Source organism: Protopterus annectens, chromosome 6.part0 (genome assembly GCF_019279795.1).
Source record: "Protopterus annectens isolate FY-2018-M chromosome 6.part0, PAN1.0, whole genome shotgun sequence".
Classification (NCBI taxonomy): domain Eukaryota; kingdom Metazoa; phylum Chordata; order Ceratodontiformes; family Protopteridae; genus Protopterus; species Protopterus annectens.
The window spans coordinates 1,554,835,429-1,554,851,005 of NC_056737.1; the positions used below are offsets into that span (position 1 = coordinate 1,554,835,429).

General features: G+C 42.0%; 1 protein-coding gene across 1 annotated transcript in view; it reads left to right on the forward strand.

The window, feature by feature from the left end:
* LOC122804002 (protein mono-ADP-ribosyltransferase PARP14-like) overlaps positions 1 to 15,577 on the forward strand; it is a 1,683,704-nt gene that overhangs the window by 779,516 nt on the left and 888,611 nt on the right. The gene's annotated exons all lie outside the window — the stretch shown is intronic.

Genomic DNA, 15,577 nt, shown 5'->3' on the forward strand with positions numbered 1-15,577 from the left:
CACCTTCAAAAAAGGGACTGACCTTTTCGATGGGTGGATGGGAGACACACATGTACACCAGGGATCACTGCAGTGGCTCTGCTGTACAGAGGCGCAGGAAACTAATGGCTCTGCTGTTCACAGGCACAGGACACTAATGTAGGGAGGTGCTGCAAGTCAAAACACTGTAGCTAGGCTTACGAATGGCCTTGGCCAGACAGCATAGTACCTAACTATGAACCTATGAAGCTATTACATGTCCTTTGTGCATGGATAATTGACTAGCTCTTCCATTTCAATTAGCTGTCATGCTGATACACTGTCTGGTGACTACAAGTCATATGTATCCTGTTATTGTGTATTGTGCATGCCAATTGACATACCTGATGTTTGCATAACATAACAGTAATGCTATGTAAAATGTTAGACATATCTACCTACAATACTGTACATTTCACATTTTTGCCACAATATCCCACAATGCAAATCATAATTGCACAGCAGGGCCACCTTAGACATGTTATTCTCAGTTATACGCCCATACATATGCCTACTGATACAGTATATCAACATATACTATCCCCTGTTATGGCACGTACTTGTTGGTCCATCCCTGCCACTGACAGCGGCTGGAGTGGAATTGTTATGTTCACATTCCTTATATAGTATCCCTTGTGGTGTATGATGTGTTTAGCTTGTGGCCTACAGCAGTACACACAATTTCTACGAGCGTTACTATGCTCAACAATACATCACTACATAATACCTTTTCCCACTAAATGCTTTGCATACACTTTAATTATTACAGAACAGCTACTACATACACTGACATACTGAGTGTTCTACATACCTTCTTAGTATCCCGAGATGACGGTAATATAAATCCTATTCATTTTGTGTTGCAGTCCTCGTTGTAACGTTTTTCTGGTATGTACATATGGTTTGAATGTATAACAAGCCATCCTTTTATACTTAGATATCAGTAACATGTGGTATCCTGCCACCAATTGGTGTTCCAGAGTAGATGATTACATGCACATCAGCTGTGCAACTACTCCATTAGCCAGTGACATGGCAACAGTGGGGTATAATTGAATACTCCACTTGGGCATTGTCCCTTTGCCCTACCTTCGAGGAAGACGGCCTGGATGTATTGTTTGTGATGAATTGCAACAGCTGTATGGAGAGACACAGAGATATATTAACTGCATGGCCCCCATGGATTGTGTGTAATAGCTAGAGGATGTAGTACTACATGTGAGTCTAGCTGTTATATCAGCCGTCTGATACGGGATTATTGCAACCAAACCCTGTAACATCGGCGTCTGTTCCATTGTACAACAGCAATGATTTCACATAGGGCCATTATAGTGTGTCTCTGACAAGGTGTGTTAAGGCTTCTGCAGATGTCATAGAGTGAGTGCATGTTTGTGATGTTATTACAGTCTGTATTGCAATTGTTTCGGGTGTGGGGGAGATGTAGGTGGGTGTACATAGCAGATGCAGGTGTGTAGGAACTGCATTTATACATATTCAATATGTGTGTGAGGGCTCCTTCCCTATTTGAAGACCTATCCTTTAGTAGACTAATACTATGGTAATTGCAAGCTGATTCATTAAGCCATTGTTAATTGGTTCCTGTATAGCATGCAGGTGATGTTGGTCCTTCAATCCTTCGGAAATACATCAGTATGTAATGAAATGTTTCTATATGAAAGCTGTCTCGTGTATTTCTGTCACAGATATTTGCACTCCTTGGTGTTGTGTTGGTGACTGAACCTCTTTGGCTTGGGTTGCCACCTTTTCAAATGGCCATAGTGGGACATTTGCAGGACACACATCGGATTTTAGAGGCCGACACATACCCACGGTCAGTACAAAGCATAGAACTTTACATATATGTCTATATAAAAGCTTATATTCTTGTAGTGGTTTACTTGCTTATCCTGTTTCTTGTTACATGTAGGTATTTTAGATATAGATGACTATTTTATGCAACAATTACATTAAATATGGAACATGCCAAATCTCTTGAGATTGTAGGACATTAGAATTTGTTCTCATTTTGGTCAGGACACTACCGCACATAGAGGGACTGCCCCTTGCAAGGTGGGACAGGTGGTAACCCTATCTTTGGCTCATGTCCATAGTACATATTTGTAATAGTGTATAGACATATTACTCTCCATATCCTTTGTTCATAACGCGTTGATTGGTGGAATGTGTGATTGCTGAGGTCCATGTTATGCACATATTTGAAGACTTCAGCCACTGTATACGGCATACCCACAGATTCAGGAATGCACACACTTCCACCGACCACATTACCGTTCCCAGACTCCCAAACCCCACAATACTGGACACTCAAACTCACAACAGTCAAACTCCCAGAACTAACACAAACACAAAACACACACATGCACACACAGACACATTGCTACCTATCACATCCAAACAAGCCATCTTACACTACGTATGGCCAGGTGGCCATGCCCCCATACACCCCCATGTGGATGGCTGCACCCCCCACACCACACCTACTTTAATAATCTGCCTCCGAGACAGCACAAACAGACACATGAAGCAAACCCACACACACACACACACATTACAGTCCCCCGAAAACACACACCACACTCAGAACACACACTTACACACACTACAGCAATCAGAAACACACTTACACACAGTACTTACCTGAACCGCAGCACCAGAAGCACTAACTAAATGTCCCTTAACATTGTGATAATAGTACTCACAGTTCTGGTGTTCCGGTATTGTGATCTTTTGTTCTTTAAGCCTCGTGATTACGCACGTCGGTATGTAAAGCATTCGGTATTTGGTAGTATCCTATTTATATGTACCTCCATGGTTGTGTAGATGTTGTTAACCTATCTGTATATTTGCATATATATGTATATCCATATATATCGACATATATCTCTCTATCACTCTTTCTCTCTATATTTTATATACACATATATATATATATATATATATATATATATATATATATATATATATAGAGAGAGAGAGAATACACCTTTCATTGGGTATATGGCAGTGTATACTATTTCCCGAACTACGCCCTTTTATGTTGTAACCTGTCACAATACACACCTGCCGTTGGTACATCTCAGGTAGCTTAGTGGTAGGTTATTGGGAAGATTGTGTACATGGTTGCGTGTTCTACTCCTGGCAGTGGTCGTTTTACCTCTCAGAGCAGGCACTGTTAGTACAAGGGTAAATAAAGCACACTTCAGCAGTTCTGGGCAGCTTTGCCCGTGATCTGCGATATTCAGCAAAGGTTAGACCTGTGTTGCTCATATCCGTGTAGTCATGTTTAAACACCGCTTACCTGCACTTACCGGCGCTAAAACCCACTAACGTGCTTAAATGTGCTCTAATGACCTGCATCGAACATCCATTATTCGAGACATCAGAATTACATAACAGCCCTTGCAGGTCGTGGAACGGGGACCATGAGTGACACAGTCAGTGGCTTTACCACTGAGGCATCTGGGATATGTACAAGTGTTATGGTGTTTAGTATGTAGAGTGTACTATGGCTGTTCCTCCATACTGCAAACAAATGTGTAACTCAGTTGGTGTACATATGGATGATACCTGTTAATGGTATGTCCAAGTGATGCTTAATGGATATGCACCAGCTATGGGAATCCATGGCACAGTGAGCCACACACTGTAATGTGCTACACCTTGCCACAACCATAACTGGAGAATGCTGGGGTGACAGATACCTGTCATGGATAATCCCCATGCTTTGGAACTACATCCCTGATTACATTATATGGAGCCCCTCATTAACACATCAGGGAATCCTTGCAGAGTGGGTGGAGAACAGTGGTTACACCCCAGGGATCCCGCAATTGGCTCTGCTCCACAGAGGGACAGTTAGTTAATTAATGGGGTGGCGACAGCAGACACATTTTGGCTAGGCTTATGAATGACCTCTGACAGTTAGGCATGTACCTACCGATGTACCTAGGAACCTATACATACAGTATCAACACATGCTGTTAGCTTAATTCACTGTTCAGTTATTGACTTACCTTGTGCCAATAGCAGTTGTGTGTGCAATAGTTGAGGGCTGCCTATGTAGGATGCACACAGTAGACCACCTATATATGACAATTTACAGGTGGTCGTGTGTGTGTGCCATCCCTGTTTACTATGTGTGCAGGTGGAGAAGTGTGTCAGTCCATAGGGGCCTACACTATCAGTGTATGTGCTATACATTCCCTCTTTGCGAAGGCATGGGCATACTGGGCATGCCTCCGTCTGCCTACTGGGGCTGGCACAGGGTATTCGTGGTCTGAATCCCTCTGTGCCTGTGGTGCCCTTGGCAATTGCGGTGGGCTGTGAGGGCCTTCACCATTATGTCCCTGCTGCAGCTGTTTCCGCAGGATCATATTATGTAGCATGGCACATACTATGAAGATGTGGACACATGTGTCTGGAGAGTACTGCAAGGCTCCACCAGATATGTCCAAGCAACAGAACCATGATTTCAGCATCACAAACACACGCTCTATGATGATTCTGGTTTGTGTGTGTGCCTCATTATGACATTCTTGTATGGGTGTATGTGCATTTCTGATGGGAGTCATCATCCATGGCTCCAGTGCATAGCCAGCACCCCCCACAAGGTGGCCATATGGGATGTCCCCCCTGACAAATACCTGGTACAGCTGTGAGGCAGGCCAGATGAGGGAGTCGTGGTAGCTTCCAGGGCTGCCAGCACACACATCCATGATAATGCCCTGGGCATTGCACACGACCTGGCAGTTGATGGAGTGGTATCCCTTGTGGTTTATGTAGCACCTACCATGCTCACTGGGTGGTGACTTGATGTGTATGTGTTTGCAGTCTATTGCACCCAGTACCTCCGGTAGTCTGCCACATGGTGGAAGAGGCGCATATTGCTGGCCAACTCCTTCTGAGTTTGGGGGAAGTATATTTGCTCATTGGCATGTGGTAACATGGCATCCAGGAACTGGTGGAGTACCCTGGATGCTGATGCCTGTGAGATCCCCATGATATCTCCAGTTGGCCTTTGAAAGGTACATGTGGCTAGTATTCTCAAGCTTACACATACCTTCATGTCCACTGGGATGGGTTCCCCTTTGTTGTTTCTGGCTCTGATGCGTGGCTGGCACAGCTCAACGATTTGCTGTATGATGTCCCTGTCCACCCTGTAACGCTCTACTATCTCCAGATCATCTAGCCCCTGGTAGGTTACCCTTGGTCTGAACACTCTCCTCCTCCGGTGCCTGAGGTGGTTGTCAGCATCATCCTCCACACCACCTTCAGTCTCCAACACATGCTGATGAATCAAAGCTATGGCAGCTCCCAACATGTACATTGTAAAAGTTCCCCGTCTGTTTACACCGATGGTGCAGTGTTTGGGAATACACGAGTGTGTGTAAGGTGCCTTCACACTTTATACTATTGTGCTTTGGAAGCTGATGATGTCATAGGGTGTGTATGTACAATCCGAGCTGCAGGGTATCTTACTTATGTGTTTTACCACAGGTACTGCTGCTGTGGGGCCTTTGGTGTTGAATTACACTTGGCTGCCATGGATCACCTCTTGTCCTTGCCTTCCTTTTTCAAACCGATTCCCCTCCCATTGTCAGGCATGCATTCAGCAGCCTGCTTTCTTGTTTTGTACTTTCCCAACCCAGGATTGTGTTGCAAAGTGTGTTCTATAGCCGATCTACTGCAGGTTTGCTTTGCTCTGCTGTGACAGTTCTCTTTTCTTTGCAGTCCGGCACCTCCCCTTTCCTGTTCTGCAGGTTGCTGCCAGCAGCCTTGTTAGCTACCGTCCATGGCCCACTGTGAGTTAATAGGTGTTAATTACTCAGTTGTACTCCAATTACCCTGCTGTGGCATTTCCTTATTGTCTTCCCGTAACCTTCCTGTTTCAGCTGTGGTGCGCACCGCGCCCGGTCGTTTACCGGGTTTCAAGCGCGTTGTCATCCGCGTACACATATGCTTTCAGTCACCTTGTGTGCTCTCAGCTAAGCAAAGCTATGCTACATCCACACCCCTATCCTGCGGCTTTGCTTAGCAACGGGCAACCCGGATTAGCAATGCTCCAATGTGCTTACAGCCACAGTGGCACACCCCTCTCCTGATGTCATGTATACCTCCAGGCCACTCCTTGGTGTTATACTGGTACGCCATGTGGTACAGCCTTACGCCGGCAAAGCGTTTGCGATTCAGTATTACTTGCCTCATTTGCATGGCATTGACTACTAATTCATAGTTACCGCGCCAAACACTGTCACAGACCCTTAGCAACCCTTGCACCTTGGTTGTGGTGTAGCATGCATACCATTGACTATTATGGCGAAATCATGATTTGTGTTACATTGCAGTTTTATGATATCTATATATATTTTCCTTGTGTTCCCGTTTGCGCACACATGCACTGTGGTTGTACTTTGCGTTAGTGTGGCCATGACATTAAATGTTATTTTTTATGTGTTGTGCGTGTTTTTTATGCCATTGGCTGCATATTTAGCCATTGGCATATGTTAACTTTGTAATACGTAAGTTTGGTCCGCTTTCATGGCTCCGATGTTCTGTTTGAAAAAAATGTAAACTGTTTTTTTGGTCTACATTTCTGTATGCTTACGCTACGCCTGCACTACTTCATAAATCGCTGTGTACCTTCATTTGCATGCTGTACTACTGCGCATGGGGTGATTAGCATACATGCGCCTAGAGCTGCGCAGCTCTGGTGTACGCTGGTAGTGCACGTGGAATCGGATCGTACCTGAATCGCTCGGCGGCCATATTTGGTGTTAGAATGCCTACGCTACGCCTGCGCCTGGCGCAAGCTTCATGAATCCCGGGGAGTGACTTCTTCAGTGTTCCATTTTTGGTGTTGTTAGTTGCTGTATTGAACAATTTTTGTTTTGTGGGTTGCAATTTTGATAGTAAACATTATAGCTATATATATATATATATATATATATATATATATATATATATATATATATAAACGCATACAAACACACACACAACCACACATCTATATAAATCTATCTATATATCTATATATATATATATATATATATATATATATATATATATATATATATATATCTGCCAGCCTGTGCAAATGTTCTGAAATCTAAAACACTTAATGTTGCATGCAGCATGCATACAACACAAAAGAGCTTTGTTGAAGTGTTTAATTACCTATTTTGCCACATCAGTTATTTTTGACCCATAATATTCCATTTTTTTCTTAAGAGTTCTCCGGGGGAATAGCCATCTCTCCTAAAAAAACCTGGAAAAAGTCCTCTTAAATTGATTAAGCCATACTCGCGATTGAAGTATAAGCAATCATGTCTTTTGATTTTAGGTTGAGATAAGGCTAGGTATGCATCACATTTTATTTTGGACATATCTTGAAAATGCAGTGTATGTTGAATTTTATGTGGTTTAGATTGCTGAATTACTGAAACTAGCTGTTCATATAAACATTAACCATCCTTGTGAAAAAGGTGACCGTTCTGATTTAAGATAATATGTAAACTAGTAGTATTTTGTACAAAAAGATCTGTTCAGTTCTAATGCTTTCTTGAGTATAACTGGGTGAAAATATCAGGGAGGCTAGAACACCTATCATGAGAAAACTTTTACCTGGCAAAAAAGCCCAGCTTTTAGCTTTATTAGACAAAATGGAAGTCACCCTAAGGTGTTTTGGGTCAAGTAAGTTCTCCTTAATATCTCCGCTTTGTTTTATAGAGACCTTTTATATGTATTATTTAAGATGCACCTTTTAGCCATTTCACGTGTCTAACTTCCTTTAGAACCACCTTTAAGTGCTACTACCTCTGTGAAGCAGTTTTTCAAGGGGGTACTGCATTTGAGCCCCCCTCGGACATTGATGCCTTCTTCATGGGAATTGATCTTCACAAAAAAATAAATAAATAAAATACAACTGAGCCTTGCCCATTTTGAACCAGGAGACTTAGCTCCTTTGAAGTTACTTTAACTAGGAGGATCTCAAAATTGGAAGCAGTGATGGACAGGACACCTTATATGGTATTTCACAAAGACAGGGTGGCCTTAGAACTAATTTCACATTCTTGTTGAAAGTGGTCTTGGAAGTGGCACTAGACTAGGCTGCTCAGCTTCCATTGTTATTTTTTTTTTAATCTGCAGAACAAAGTAGAAAAAAAATATTCTACCACTCTTACATCTTTTGGATGTTCACAGTCAATTACAATGTTTTCTGGACAGAACTAAGGATTTCAGGCACACAGACCAGCTCTTCCTATCCTTTATGCCAGGCAGGCAGGGAAGACTTGTCCAAGTCAGCCCTATTCATATGGCTTGCTAGCTGCATTTCTTTCTTTCTTTCGTATAAAAATCGTACAAGGCCAGGTCAAGGCATGTCCTGCAAGAATATCATTTAACTGTTGCTGCCTTTTTCAGGAATGAAGTCCAAAGTGTTTGTAAGCAAAAATATAGGCAGCATATTCACAGCTTTCTAGTCATTATAAATTAGACATTTCTTGGAACAGAGTAGGCTTTACCACTGCAGTTTTATAGGGATGGTGTGCGCCACTTCTTAACTCTATAACTGTTTGTCGTACTGCTTTGGTAATTTTCACAAATATTGTGACTGACATTGCTACAGTGATCCTTTTGATAATCACAGTATAACTGCGTGAGCATACTTGGCATAATCATGGATGTTCATGTACAGTTAGACTCCCTCTTATCCGGTCTCACTGGGACTGGACTTTAGGCTGGATAAACAAATGGCGATTAATCAGAAAAAGTATACAAAATAATATTTACAGCTTTTAAATCAGCTAGAATAACAGGATTTGTGGTAGTATGCATTTTTCTAATGAATATTTAGCCCAGAGAAGGCGGAAGTGGTATTCTTCTCTGTTGTCCTTTGCTAGGACTATGACAGAAATTTGATGGCCGGTTAAAGAGGAGGATGGTTAAAGAGAGGTCATGTAAGAGGGCGTCTACTGTAGCAGAATAACTCTTTCAGGATAACATCCCCTGTCTAGCCTGATTTTATTTTGGGAGGGATTCCTTCCTCTTTCTGGAAGTTGCATTTTCCCTCAGACATTTTCTTGTTCTTAGAAAAGGACAGTCCAGGGCTGCCTTGTAGGCTTCCTAAGCATACTTGTTGGTGGTGACCACCTTAGTCACTCCCCAGCCAGAACAAAAAAAAAGAGAAAAAAATGAAGATGGAGTGTTATTTCTCTGTTTTGTACTGTGTGTCCTTATGACATCTGTAGTGTGGGAAAGGGCAGCCCTGTACAGTAATGCTGTGCAAGTCAGGGCAGATGGTTGGACAATTCACCTGAAACATAATTCACACACATTCTTAGTAATATTGCACCAGTGATTCTACTGTTTGAGTATGTGTGGATGTTCTTCCTTCTCACTGTTGCAGTGTTCTTTACTGTTGGGATATCCTGCCAAGGATAGCCTAACATTCAGCCCGTATACCAGAGCCTTACACCTTTCAAGCTTAAGCTACATATGTGACATATGGATGCCTAATCCTCAGAAACTTCTTTGCCACCAGTCTGAGCACTACCTCTGAATTCGGTCTGTACACTGTTCACTGAGGTGGTTCATGTACCAAGCCTCGTAAAGATAAGTGCCCCATTAGGGTTCCTTCCTTTCTTTTTTCCTCCTTGTAGTTTTTTTCATGTATCCAGGAAGTGAAAATGTGAGTGTGGGGGTAGCAAATGCCCCATAATGACAGACACTAGAATTGCCTGTTTTGTTTAGATATCTTTAAGGTATTTATCCCCAAGATACTCACAGCCATTTGTTATCTCTTTCTATTTATTTGGAAAACCAACGTCTCAAGTTATTGACCCAGGTTACCATGGCCGAATCAGCACAACCCAAAGTTCAGCTTCTTCAGAAAAAGGCTAAAAAAGCACACATACTAAACCTGTTGCTTACCAGCCTCAACCAGATATCTCCCTCAAGTTGGATGAAGAACCTAGGGATCGGCAGGTGCTGATGTCAGCTCCCTCTACTGAAACCCAGTTGGAGGCCAAAATGGAGCTGTCTACTTGCATGCCCACTGAGGCTGTGTATGCATCTAGTACAGATGTAGAGGCGGAACCACAGCTGATTATATCTGAAGAGCCAAGGAGAATTCACCAAATTTTAGTTAGGGAAAAGGTGGTTGGTACCTTCATTGAATCTATGCAGGGGTCTGGACCTCCTAGATTTGTCATGGCAGATGTTCCATTAAAAAAGAAATGGAAAACCCAAATGCCTGGCTACTTTTGCTAAGGATCCTCACAAAGAGTAGCAGGACTTTACTTAGGCTGTTTATTGACATAATGGCTCTGAAACCTGCCACAGGGATTATCTGTCACTACTGCTGCTCCTCCCTGGAGTTCCACCCCATTTAAGAGACCTAGGGATTCTGATTCTTCTGATGAAATGTTGGATTCTGGAGAAGAATCCTTAGCATATTCCTCACAAATTCATTCTCCATTAGCTGTGGGGTCTAACGAAGAAGATTTTGTCCCCTGACTCTTTAAGTGGGATTGCTCCTGAAAATCATCTTTTCTCTTTTCAAAAGTGATATGAACTCTTACAAATGTAGTCACACAACTTTTGTAGTCCCTCCTGTCTTGGTTGCTCTTTTGGATACATTAACAACAGCTTCTTAGTCTTCTGACTTTCAAACTCCATCCTCTAAGAAGCTAGATGGAGTTTGAAAGGACCAGAGGATCATAAATACTTATATAAAAGTCCTTAATCTGATCCTTTCCATGTCCACAGATAAGCCATCTAAACTGCTTTCCTTTTCCAAGGTTTTATTTTCTGATAAGGACAGACGTGCTATGGAGAGATATGGGGAAAAATGTATGCTACTGCTGCTTTGGCTTTTACAGCCATTAATTATCAGACCCACATGTCCTGGCTCTGTTCTTCCAGCCTGACTGGCATGCCTGATTCAGACAGTAAGACTTTTGCTTCTTTCTCTTTTGAGTTATGCCTCTCTGGTAGTGTGCCATTCCATTAAATGCAGCTGTGCTACAGATAATGCTTCCTTTTGGGCAGCTGCATCTGCTTCTGCCATGAGGAGATATTCCTGGTTGTGACTGTATGCTTTAACTGAGGACATTAAGATCAAACTTTTAGATTATTCCTTAGACAACTGGAATCTTTTTGGCACTGCTGCTGCAGAATTGTTTAAAACTCTGCAGTATAGGGGCAAGATTATGTAGGACCTAAAACAGATTTTTGTTTTTCCTGTCCCTAAGTTCCAGAGGAACTATCCATCAAAATCTTCCTTTGCTCGTAAGCAGCCTAGACACCTGCTAGGAGTAAGAGGATTTGTAAGTGGATTTTCCTAGACAAACCCACTCAGAGTTCTAGAGGCCAAAGATTTTCTTTTCATGACAAATCTGCCTGTATCTGACATTCAGCTCCCACTTCCCCTTGACCAAATTCCTCTGTCCCTCAGGAAAACCCTTTCCTTCCCTGTTTGGCAACAGATAACCACAGATGCTTGGGTTCTTTTCATCATTTAACATGGTTATTTTTATGGTTTGGAAGTCCCTTCCTCCATTTTTTGGCCTTCTTCAACCTCATATTGCCAGCATCCTTATTTTCCTTTGGTCCTGTGGGGTCTGGTCGAACAGGAAACCATCCAGTCTGTTCCCTTGTCTCAGCTGGGAACAGGTTTTTATTCAAGAATGTTTCTGGTTTCAAGAAGGAGAGTTTCTGGAGACCCATTCTAGACCTGTCCTATCTCAAAACCTTTCTCAAGATTCCTTCATTCAGAATGTTACACTTTTCCTTTTTTTTGCTTCCCCAAGCTTTTCTGGTTTCCCTGCATTTGAAGAACGATTACCTCCATATTCCTATTCACCATCTCTTCAGGAAGTGTTTACGTTTCTCTGTTTCTTCCTGTCATTATCAGTTATCTACTTTCCCTTTTGGTCTTTCTACAGCTCCAAGGGTATTTACCAAATGACTGTCCCCTGTGTTAGCCTTTTGCAGACTTCAAGGAATTCAGATATTTCCATATTTATATGACCTAGTGACTCAAGCCCCTTCTCAGCAGCTCCTAGTTCAAAATCTACACTTCAATATGCGATGCTTCTCCTGTGCAGTGTGGGATTCGCCGTCAGTCTCAAAAGGCCTGAATTGACTCCCTGTAAGGACTAAGTGTTTTGGGGTTGCCGAATTCAGACCATCCCAATGTTGGCTTGCCTTCCCCCTCCCAAGATACTCTTTTTGACTGCTTATTTCCAGTCTGTTCTTCCTCTTCCATGTCTTCCTGCAAGGCAATTTATCCAAGCCCTGGGCTACATGGCTTCTCCATTCTTATTCCCATTTGACAAACTCCACATGAGGAAATTTTAGTGGTATTTCAAGACTGTTTGTCTTCAGCGCTGCCACCCATTGGAGTTTCTGGTTCTTTTTTACCCTGCTTCAAATTCAGACTCCACTAAGGGATTCAGTAGATTTCCCTAAATCCAGTTCTGCCTTTTCAGGTTCCTCTTCCTACTCAAGAGCTGTACACAGATGCTTCTGATTAAGGGTGAGGAACTTCCTCCAACAACCTGAAAGTTCAGGGTATTTGGAACCATAAACAGATGTCAGACTGCTTCAGTATCAAAGAGATGATGGCTTTAATTGTAACTCTTCAGGCCGTTACTCTGTTTGGGTTCCAAGTCCCCTAAAGATTTTACAGGCAGTCACATGTCATGTGCTGCATCAACAAGCAGGGAGGCACAAAATCTTACCTTCTTTGCAGGCTGGCTCTTCAGGCTTATGATTTTGCAATCCATCATCACCTGGTTCTTCAGATGGTTTACATCTCTTCAGAGGAAAATCTAATGGTAGACTCTTCGAGTAGGTCCAGGACACATCTTTACAAATGAATTCTTCACAGGGAGTTGTTTCTAGACATTGTACATTGGTGGAGTTCTTCTTAAGTAGATCTTTTTGCCTCCCTCTAAATAGACAACGTTCTCATTTCTTCTGCAGAGTTGTAAGTCTGCTGACTTGTATAGTGGATGCCATGTCTTTTTCTTGGAAAGGGTTGTTTCTATATGCCTATCCTCATCTTCCTGTACTTTCCAGAGTCTTCCAGAAGATCATGTGGGACACACCCAAAATCTTGCTGGTGACTTCCTTTTGGCCCAGACAGGACTAGTTCCCTCACCTTTTTTGCCTGGCCAGTGGCGGTCATCACAAATTACGTCACAGGATGGTTCTGTTTACACAAGATAAATTCCCCTCACCCACACTTGTCCATACTTCATCCAACACTTTGGGTGACTGGATTTTGATTAATTTCTGGTACCAATTTTCTGAGGACGTGCTTTGGGTTTTGCAGGGTGCCAGAAACCCACTTCTAGAAAATCCTGTATGGCTCAATGGAAGAGATTTTCCATTTGGTATCTCAGGCATGACCCATACCCTTTTCCTGTGTCAGTCCCTTCTGCCCTTTCTTACTTGTGTGAATTGATCAGTACTAGTTTGACATATTATTCTCTTAAAGTTTGTCAGATATTTCTGGCTGTCTACCTCTGAGTCCACCTTTGGCTTCTAGTTTTAAAGCCAAACAATTCATGAAATGAGTGCTTCATATCAGGCATCCATGAAAGCCTATTTCTCCTTCTTGGGACCTTAATTTTTTTCGTGGAAAAATTGACTTGGACTTCTTTTCAGCTTGCCTTTTCTTCTTCCCTAAAGCATTGTACTTTGGAGACTTCTGTCAAGAGGGATTCTGAACTCCAAGCTCTCATGGCAGTTCTTTCTTTTTTGTTTTTTCACAAGAACACTTTTTTACTTTGTACCTATCCTCCTTTTTATGTCCAAAGTGATTAATGATTTGTCCTTGAATCAGTCCACATTCACCTTCTCTCCTGTTTTGCTTCTCCACAGACTTCTAGTGTGAGGGTATTACATACCTTGAATTTATGTAGACAGCTCAGACATTTCTTGGGTAAGACAAAATGCATCACAAAATCAGAGAAACCTTTGTTTTTTTCATGCCAGGACTGGGTTTGGTAGTGTCTAAGTAAACCATTTCCTCCTTGATTTCTAAGGCCATTTCTTTTTGTATTTTTTTTCATGACAAGCAGCTTTCCTGTTCAGTTCATGCTTATGCTCAATGGACAGTAGCATCTTATTCTGCTTTTTTCAAGGGTGTAGTTACTAGATCCATCTTGAAAGTTGCTACTTTGTCTTCTGTGCATACCTTTACCAAACATTGTAAGTTGAATATTCTTTTCTAAGGCCAGGGTAGGATTTTCAAGGGCTATCCTTTATGGGTTTGTGGAGGGCTGTTCTCTGCATTCCTCCTCCCACACCTTCCAGTAGCATTTGTACTCTCCCAAGAGTAAGATTGCTACAGCAGTGATAATGACAGACATATTGCAGTTGTGTAAGATCTCACTATAACGGTAGATGTCCTACTTCTCACTGTTACAGTATTTGGTCCCTCTCTCCTGCCTCCTATTGTTTTCTGTTGCCCTACTGCTAGCCAGTGAGTTTCCTTTTCCATCCTTGTCTCCTTCTGATTCCCTTCCTAGATGGGCATATTATTGTTTCTCTGTGGTTGCACTGGTTCTCCTGGGACACTTCAGTTCTAAGGATTGGGCATCCTTTCGACACATATGTACCTTACGTCTTACATGTAGGACATATGTCTGATGTACAATGCGTGGAAGATGTAAAGGCGTTGGTATACTGGCTGGAAGTTAGGCTATCTTTGGCAGGATATCCCAAGAGTAAATAATATGGCAACAGTGAGAAGTAGGGCATCTTCTGTTGTGGTAAGATGTTACACAAGTGTACTCTATGGTGTATTTTGTGAATGCAAAGTGTGTGGACAAAACCAGAGGTATTAAAATCTGATCAGCCCCTTGTTTCCTTGTTGCAAGGCAAGTGTGGACTTTAATTTGGAAAATAAATTTTATCTGACCCTCATATACAATTTGTATGTGATATATGTAATAAAATGGTAAGTGATACCATCAGTGTTTTCAGACAGTGCTGTTGCCATTTCTGCAGCTTATTAATAATGTCAGCTGAAGATGTATGCAAGATTGTCTAGAGACTACAAACTAAATTCACAGTCTGAGGCAAGACAGATTTGATAGGCGCTGTTTCAGGTTAGACCATCTAAACTGTCCACCATCCTAGATAGTAAAGAGAATTGAAATACAGTTTGACTGAAACCCAACTAGCATATTTTAAAACAAGCAAGCACTCCCTACACCTTATAATATGGGGGGGGTTGTGGTTGTGCACTCCACCTTTTACAGTTACAGTCTAGCTGTAAAAATGTGATATGTTAGGACATCAGGCATACATCTTTATACTTTAACAAAGATACCCTGACTCCACCCTAAAGTATTGTGAAATTGGAGGTCAACTGTAGTGGTAGGGAAAGTTTTTACTTGGTGGAATTGTAGGCTTGGTTTTATTGTTCCATATTTTGGTGATTTATACTGTGACTGTTGTGTTCATTCAGTTTTATTTTGAGCACATGTATGACTCCTAAACATTACTTAATGGGATTATGTCTGTA